This window comes from Solanum pennellii, chromosome 11, assembly GCF_001406875.1.
Source record: "Solanum pennellii chromosome 11, SPENNV200".
NCBI classification, from domain to species: domain Eukaryota; kingdom Viridiplantae; phylum Streptophyta; class Magnoliopsida; order Solanales; family Solanaceae; genus Solanum; species Solanum pennellii.
Window position 1 is genome coordinate 30,154,924 of NC_028647.1, and position 8,988 is coordinate 30,163,911.

The 8,988-nt window shown below is 30.6% G+C and overlaps 1 long non-coding RNA gene across 1 annotated transcript; it reads right to left on the reverse strand.

Annotated features, from left to right (window-relative positions):
* Positions 1–2,606: 2,606 nt before the first annotated feature.
* LOC114074792 lies at positions 2,607–5,913 on the reverse strand. Its single transcript, XR_003575071.1, has 3 exons — positions 5,656–5,913; positions 5,001–5,185; positions 2,607–2,777 (listed from the first exon to the last, which is right to left on the reverse strand). It is a non-coding gene; the product is annotated as an uncharacterized LOC114074792 (long non-coding RNA).
* Positions 5,914–8,988: the final 3,075 nt, after the last annotated feature.

Genomic DNA, 8,988 nt, shown 5'->3' on the forward strand with positions numbered 1-8,988 from the left:
AGAATTGTAGTCCTGCCTACTGGCGCTACAACAAACCAGGATTCCCTTTTAATTTATTTTATTTCCAAAATTAGCCTTATGCTTTCATATAAAGTTGTGAATTTTATGTAAAGTGTTGACTTTTATGAAGTGTTGCGACTTTTATCAGAGTTGCGAGTTTTATAAAAGTTGTGACTATTATTAAAAGTTGCAACTTTTATGAAAGGTTGTGACCTTTCCAATAAGACACAATAGGAATTTGTTTATACTTCCTTTTGTTGTCTATGAATAGAGTAATTTCCTCTCATTTTAATTTTAATTTCTTCTTGTTCTTCTGGATAATTAAATTATCGTGTACATTTCTCCTATTGAATGACACACTGACACCTTTTTCTTTATCAAGACAATGGTAAATAGAATCGTTCTTGAGAGGATTTATTACTTTAAATCAGAGATACTAGGGGAGAATAATATCCTTAAGGGGACACTGTGCATTCAGTTGGCTCAAGTTTTTCCATTCTGTTTCATTCTATTGTTAAAAATCCTGGTATATTTTTACAATCATTGATTTATGATTATATTATTAATTATTATTTTTGAGAACATGCTTTAAATGTTATTGTTTACGTTTCTACAATATTATTGTTATAAATATTTATTTGTACATTTCAAATAACAAGCGTTAATGGAGTACTTAAGCAAGTTTTCTCTACTGGAATTGTTGAAGGTACAACAAAAAAAAAACCTTTAAAAATCCCTAATTTGTTTATCAACAATGCCATTTATTTACATACAAGGATGATATTTTGTGTTCTTTAGAAAATCCCGTGAGAGTTACTAACTTTGTATGTCCATACTTTCTTTCTGTTGTTATATAATTTTAATAAAATTTATTAATGTATATTATGAGTACTTTAAGAATTGAAGGTTGATTAAAGTGTTAGTAAATTTTCTAAGGTATGATATTTTAAAACATGAAAACTTTTCTGGTTAGGATGATTTATTATTATCATTGGATATCTTAAAGTTTACTTCGTTTAATGTATTTCTTTTCTCGCTGTTATGTTGCCTCTTTTAAATTGTATTGATTATTTTTTTTTTAATGTATATGATGTGAAAATTAGGTCTTAGTCCTAAATCACACCCAAAATCTAGATCAAAGGGAGGAGGAGTCCCCAAACCTTATAAGCAGTCCACCCATCTCATTGACCACCGATGTGGAACATTTATCATTCTGTAACACCACCTCACGTCCAATGCTTAGTATCTGGTATGTGGGAAATATTGATTTTGGGGTCCCAACATCGGGTGAGACGGACCCTACTCTGATACCATGTTAAAATTAAGCCTTAGCCTAAGTTAGACCCCATAAGCTAGCTCAAAGGGAGAAGAACTTCTGAAGTTTTATAAGGAGTCTACCAATCTCATTAACCACTGATGTGGAACTTTTTTCATTCTTTAACATATGATCTCACCTAGACAAAACTTTCATCCTTTTAATGTTTTTGTTTTTTTCCTTCTCATCCAGCCCTTCTAAATTTTTTTGGTGTGAGTTGTGACTATTTTCAGCAAGCTTAATTTGAAGAATATGAAACAAAACCTGCTCGATCTAAATAAAAGTAATATTTCAAGCTACAAAGATATGTCTATTAGCATAGATTTGTTGTCCTTTATGTCTCAAGTCATTGGTGAGCATTTGAGTTATCTAGGTTATACTCATTATTGTTTTTTTAATTTTGAGAATATTTCTTTAACACGGGTCTAGAATTCAACATTATTATCCACTTGTAATTTCATAATTCAACAACTATACACACATTTTGAGAAAGTCTTAAAGTTGCATTGATGAAGCATCTAGAAGGGCCTTCAAAGCAGCATTTTGTGAAAAATGAATTTCTCAATGGGTTAACAATATTATTTTGTTCTTGTTTAAAATTATTTTCTCCTTCTATAAATTTTGATAGAGTAATAAAGTAACAATAACGAAAAGTGATGAACATTTGACTTCAGACAAGAAGATTTTCTCTTAAAAAATTTATTTATGTTGTTGTGGTGTACAGTTTTAACTGTCTTAGCTTATTTATAACGAATATTGATTATAAAGAAGTTTTATATAATTTGTTTTTAACAAGGAGTTATTCTAACCATAAAATTTTCAGTTCTATATTTTTCATTTACAAAAATATAGAAAAAAATATGTCTAATAGCTACATAAAACATCACTTAGTTTTAACAAGATAATTATATCATCAAACAAATATTATGATAAATTATGTAAATGATAAAAATGATTCGATATCAATATATTTTTTAATCATTTATTATATATTTAAAATTCTTGAGATATGTGATAATGTCAAATCATTTAACTTCTGTTGAAATGTTCTTAAACATACTAAAATTTACTTTAGTTTTTCTTATGACAATCGATTATTTGAAAGGTTATTCAAAAGCTTAGAAAGATTATTTATGTACGTGCAAAGCGCGGGTCAATTGCATAGTTATAGTGAAAAGAATAGTAAGAACAAGTGTTTATCGTCCCTTATCTTAAAAATCACGATCTTTTAAAAATAAACTTCATTTCGCGTTCAAATTTTTTAAAAATTAAGAAATTCCTAACATGAATGGGGAATGATTATAAGAAAAAAGAATATTAAAAAAATGTGTGATACCAATAAAGATTAATTACATGCTGATAAGTAGGTTTCCCTTTGAACTTTCCATAGTGAATTCATATCGGATGCACTTGATATATTGGTAGATGTGGTGTATTTGAACTATCAAACTGTGTTGTATACCTAGACAATACAAATTACACAATTAACCCTTAACTGTTTATGGTTCTCAAGTTTCAGTTTTTCTCAGTCTTGAAAACCTCCTAATTTCATTGGTACATAGAGAATTTGTCTAGACTATTTGTATACCTGAAGCATCTCACACTTCATATTCAGATACGAGATTTATAAACGCTCAATCCTATAGACAAACAATTTTTTCATTCTTGACAAATTTAGAAAGCATTCAAAAACATAAACATTAATGTTATATCTATGTTGTTAAACCTTTTTTTTTTTTATCATGAGCATGAATTAAAATATTTGATAATGTTCAACCATCATAATAACATTATTTGACACTAATTATAAGAAAAATCAATATTTATCTGATAAAGTTGTAAGATCTAAAGTATACCCTAGGAGAAACATGTCTTATAGAACTTCGAGAGGCCCTTAACAAGCCACTTAACACACATCATACAAAATAATAGAGATAAAGACTTCAAGTAATAGCATTTCCTATATCAAAAGAGTTAGACATAGAGGAAAGCTAACTCAAGTATCAATAAGTCATCTAATACATCATAAATATAGTAATTGTGAAGTAACTCATACATCACATACAAATTCTACAAATGTAAATTACATAAAGCAATAAAGATATTTCGGTCCTTGGAAAATGCGGACTCACCAATCTTAAAAGTCAATGGAATTTACTAGCCACGAGTATGGAAGGTAGGAGCATCGAACCCTACATTAGTTAAATTATCTTTAACCATGGAAGACAAGAGGGAAGAACATGTTTCATCCATGAGAATTTACTCATAATGTTTGCAAGTTGTTACTCCAACATGCATATAGATGTGTCCTACTGTAAAAAAAAAAGTACAACAACAAGACAATAGTATGCCTTGCTTCTTAATTCTCCCCATTTTATTTCTTGTCTCCTCTTCTATGACAACAAATTCTCCATTTTCTTTAATTACATCACTATCTATAAGCCATGAAAGTATTGTTTCTCTACTCTGTTTTTGGCCATTTACTTTTCTTTTTCTAATTTTTCCTGTGCTTTTCCTCTTACTCCGGTAGTTCTCTTCTCACGTGAAACAAAAGAATCTTGATTATTCTCTAATGAAAATGGTTCATCTTTAGCATGTTTCTCTTTATTCGAATGGCGATTTCATTTTCTGCTTCTCCCCATTGAAGAATTATCAAGAGTTCGTCATCTTCTTTAACTGAGCCTCTTATGGTGTTAGCTAAAAACTCTTCTTTGACCTTTTTTTCAGGTAATTTTCCACCATATTGCAAGTCCCTCATGTTATATAAAGATTATGACTTGCAATATGGTGAAAAATTACCTGAGGAAAAGGCTAAACAAGAGTTTTTGACTCACACCATAAGAGCTATCTTAATAAAGATGACACAACTCTTGATAGTTATTCAATGGAGAGAAGCAAGAAATGAAATCTCCATTCGAAGAAAAAGCAGCATGCTAACGATGAACCATTTTCATCAGAGGATAATCTGGATTCTTCTATTTCATGCAAGAAGATAAATAATATATGTAGGACGAAAAGAGCAGGAAAAAGTAGAAAAAAAGGAAAGTAAATTGCCAAAAATAGAGTAGAGAAATAATACTTTACTGCCTTACTGTTTGTGATGTAATTCGAAAATTGTAGAAGTTATTATGATAGAAGAGGATTCGAGAAAGAAAATAGGTAAAATTAAGATGGAAGGCAAACTATGTTCTTGTTGTTGTACTGTTTTTACTGTAGGAGACTTCTATAAGCATGCTGGAGGAACAACTAGCAAATATTATGAGTACATTCTCATTAGTGTAACATGATCTTCACTCTTGTCTTCCATGGTTAAAGATTATTTAACTAATGTAAGGTCTGATGCTCTTACGTCCCATTCTCGTGGCTAGCCTATTCCATTGACTTCGAAAATTGGTAAATTCTCATGTTCCAAGACACAAGTATGCATTAGTATATACAATGTATTAAGTATGGGGAAATATTCACAAACATAGACATGATATCATGAATGGCTTTAAAAATGCATGCACGACTTTCTTTTAACATTTAAAGACTTAAAGAAGAAAAGGCATGAGAATCATGAAATATAGTCAAATACATAAGCATAAGGGACATAAGAAAACTTTGAAGATAGTAATTTTTTTGGGATAATAGCTTTAACTGACAATAAGAACATGAGAACTATATCATGGAATTTTATAAATACCTCATATTGAAAGATGGGGAATCTAGTTGCCAAGGTAGAATCCGTACATATCATCATTTGCTAAAGTGGATCCACTAGCTAGGTCACTTAAGACAACCCTATGAGAGCAGATAGTTGAGAGTAGAAGTTGATACTAGAGACCACCCTATTTGAGCCTCCACTTCAAATCCATCACCATGCTAAGCCTAAATTCCACCAGAGGTCAAATATCAACAAAAAAAAAAAGCAAAGGGAATGATCAATTCAAGTTGACATATTTTACATATCTAAACATAGAATAACTCCTTAAATATAATTCAACATAGATGTGAAAACCTTTCAACAATATAAATCCATATGTGAGTAATACCTTTAATTATCATGAACATCATAGTAAGCGACAAATCCTATCACAATAATATTGATACTTCCCTTTCAGAACATCCCTCAATAATTATCAATCATTTCATAAAATTATGCATATATTCAGAATTCATAGTTCATAGATTCACTAGTTCATCATAGGTTCAAAGTTGAAAAACATGATTTAGGCAGGGGTTAATGTAATTTAAACAAAATATCATGTATTAAAATTAAATTATGCATTGGAAGAATTAATCAATAATAATCAGTCATAATCGGATGAAACTCATGAAGATTGAATTGAAATACTAACCTATGAAAATGAATTTGAGATTTAGAAATTAGAACCTTTGCGCACCCCATGGAAGAATGTATTCCATGTTTGAATATGAACACATAACTTTCTAGACAAAAGCCCAAGAAAGATGGTGAATTGGCGACTTGAATTTAACCCTAGTTCATCTTGTTCTTCCTTATGTTTAGGAAATTTGGGAGAATGAATTTGGCTAGGTTTAGGGAAATTAGAAGAATGGGGTTCAAATGGGTAGTTTTAGGTCCTAAAGACCTAATATATCACTTAGCGTGGTTTCTATTTAAAACAATTACGGAAAAGAACTAAAAGCCTTTGAAAAATAAATGTTGAACCATTTCTACATTTTGGATGTACGGACGATAGGACTTTCTATTTACCGTACTGGTCAACCATAGAAAAGTTTAGAAACCACATTTTGAATAAACTTTGGACGGACCTTGTCTACAGCTCGTAGGTCTTCCTATTATAGAACATAGACACCAACTATATTAATCAATTTTACACCTTGAAAAATCATTAAGCCAGGGACCTTCTTATGAGATCTATCTATGGCTCGTACATACGATGACATGCCATCCTGGTGAACAATAATTAGGGATACTGGGACCTTGTTTGAAAATTTATTTCTCCTATTCCTACGATTTTCATCTATGGACCATAAAAGCTTGTACGGACCGTAGACACAGCCTCCAACCCCAAAACATATTTTTTTTATTTTTTCCAAATTCTAGGGTGTTATAAAGCGTGAATTCTTATCAGTTTTGAGATGGATCTAGCATAATCATAACTTTTGGAAACAATCTTTGTTTTTCTTGTTATTACCACTACTATAAATTAAAGGAAGGATATATATATTTTTGTTTTATATTAATATCTTATTTTTAAATTCTAATTGATGTTATAGAAACATAACATACCTGAAGACATTATCATGAATAGAGTGGAAACTTCTGTTAAAAATAGATTTCTACCTCCTTATCCTATCCTTATGTTACCACAATTAGCGGCAAAGGAAAAATGTGGAGAAATTCGTGAACACATTAGGGTGAAAGGAGGAACAATTTATAGTGGCCTAGTTTAGACTTAATCATGAACGTGAATCAAGTAATCAATATTACAAACAAAATTATTTATTTTTATACATTAGTTACCGGCTTTCGGATATCATTCTGTATTTAAGTCCTTACACAATGTCAAATTCATATCATTAAAACAAAAAATGAAAAAAATGGAGTTCTTTTTAAAAAAACAATAAATTAATTTTTTACTATTAATTTGGGGCCGAACTTAACATTAATAAAATAAATCTAATACAATTAACATAATTCAATACAATTACAGAACTCAACACACATAAAAAAGTTCATATATACATTATTTTAGCATTCACATATCATATAATTTTATATAAAAAGTGAAAGACTCCAAATGCAATGTTTAATTAAGATTTTAATCCTTAACTAAGTTAAAATGTTATAAATTTTTCAATACATTTAACATTAATTATATATACCATTTTATAGGGAAAAGTGTCCATAGTTAAAATTATGCACTTGATAGTGCAGTAACTTAAGAGATAGGGATAGGTATTGAGTAGAGTATGTAAGTTGTACCCACGTACCTAGTAAGTAATTAATGAGTATTTTCCCCTTATGTGTGGGCTAAGGAGTAGTAATAATTTTTGGATTTCATGCTAGAAGTTAGAGGAGTAGTTATTTGTTAGGATGAAATAGAGTATATGTTGTCAAGAACTAAGTTAATATTAATGTTTCATTATGTTAGTATAAATCAAATATATGTGTTAAATAGAAGAGTAGAGTATTCATGAGGTATTAGATCAGATTTAGGCTTATGATTTTTGAAGGGACAACCCTTAATATTCAGAAGATTATAGAACCGATCGGGTAATGATGTATAACGAGTTGGTCAATATTATGTCGGAGAGGTCATATATATTCAATGATGAGCCTCTAAAATACAGTTCAAGTTTCTCCAATTAGGTCGACATGATGTCACGTCCGTGCTACCCCCGAGATGCAGACACGAGATCTAGGATCATGAGTGACCCCAAGCTAACCCTGCCAGAATAATCATAAGCATACTAAAGATAAACTAAACAATAAAACTGCGCGGAAGCTAAATAATATTATATATTGAAAATGATGGGGAATACCCAAATATTGTTTGAATATGATAACTGAGAGTTTCAATATAATAGAGAAATCAAACTCTATGACTAAAGTTGAAAGTAACTATGTCAGTAATAGGCCTCTACTGACTATAAGTGTTGGTACATGCCCCAACTTAGTGTAGCGAAATTGAAACTAAACTTAGAAGCGATAATGATAATCATGTCACTATTCCTAGAAGAATGAAGACTCACCACTAGTACTACTGAACTGAAGATTGGAAACCAATATGAGTGTGATCTTGATGTTGAGAACCTGGACCTACATTACGAGAAGATGTAGCGCATAGTATTCGTCAATACTTGAAAGGTACTGAGCATAAAGGATAGAATAAATTTGAAGTCATAGATAACTGAACAAGAAAAAAAGCAAGTATAATATTATGAACATGATATAGATACTGAATAGTCATCTAACTAGATGCAAGGACCACATTTATAACATGCTCAACGAATACTGAGTGAATTGTAAATATGGTCGATCAAATATAGTCTGAATGAACAGTGGGAGCTACTGATAGATGATTATAAAACCACATGAGCTAAATAAGGAGTCTGATGTATTTGCCCCATCTAGAGGGCCCAATACACTCCGCCAAAGGTGTAGAGGCATGCTGGCGTGATTACTAAAATAATTCTCTCATAGAGGACTTACAACCTACATGGCTAGTAGTTCTGATACTATTCGGGTACGCTGAACCCTAGTCCAACTCAGTATTATTCTACTCCAAATAGATTAAGTGGTTAACACATTATGAATGAGTTTCTCTAATATTGTAGAGCTCAAAAAACATGCAAACTGAGAATGCAACAATAATCTAATAACAATGAATTAATAACTGAGACATGTATAACAAAATAACTCAAAAACCTGATATAGCATGTGTAATTCAAGAATTAAAGAAATACAAAGCTAGGGTTTTGAAATTTATGCAATAAACTAAGTTATGACATAATAATTTAATTTGGAACATATACATAAGTGATTGATGATAACTTGCTGAAATTCTAGAAACCCTAGGTCTGTTGATAATAAGGGAATCAAGGAACTGACTGAATTCTAGTGACCTAATGGACAAAAGCAATCCATTAGTGAAATTCACATAGGTGGTGACCAATTCCACAGAGAAATCCTTCGATTTCAT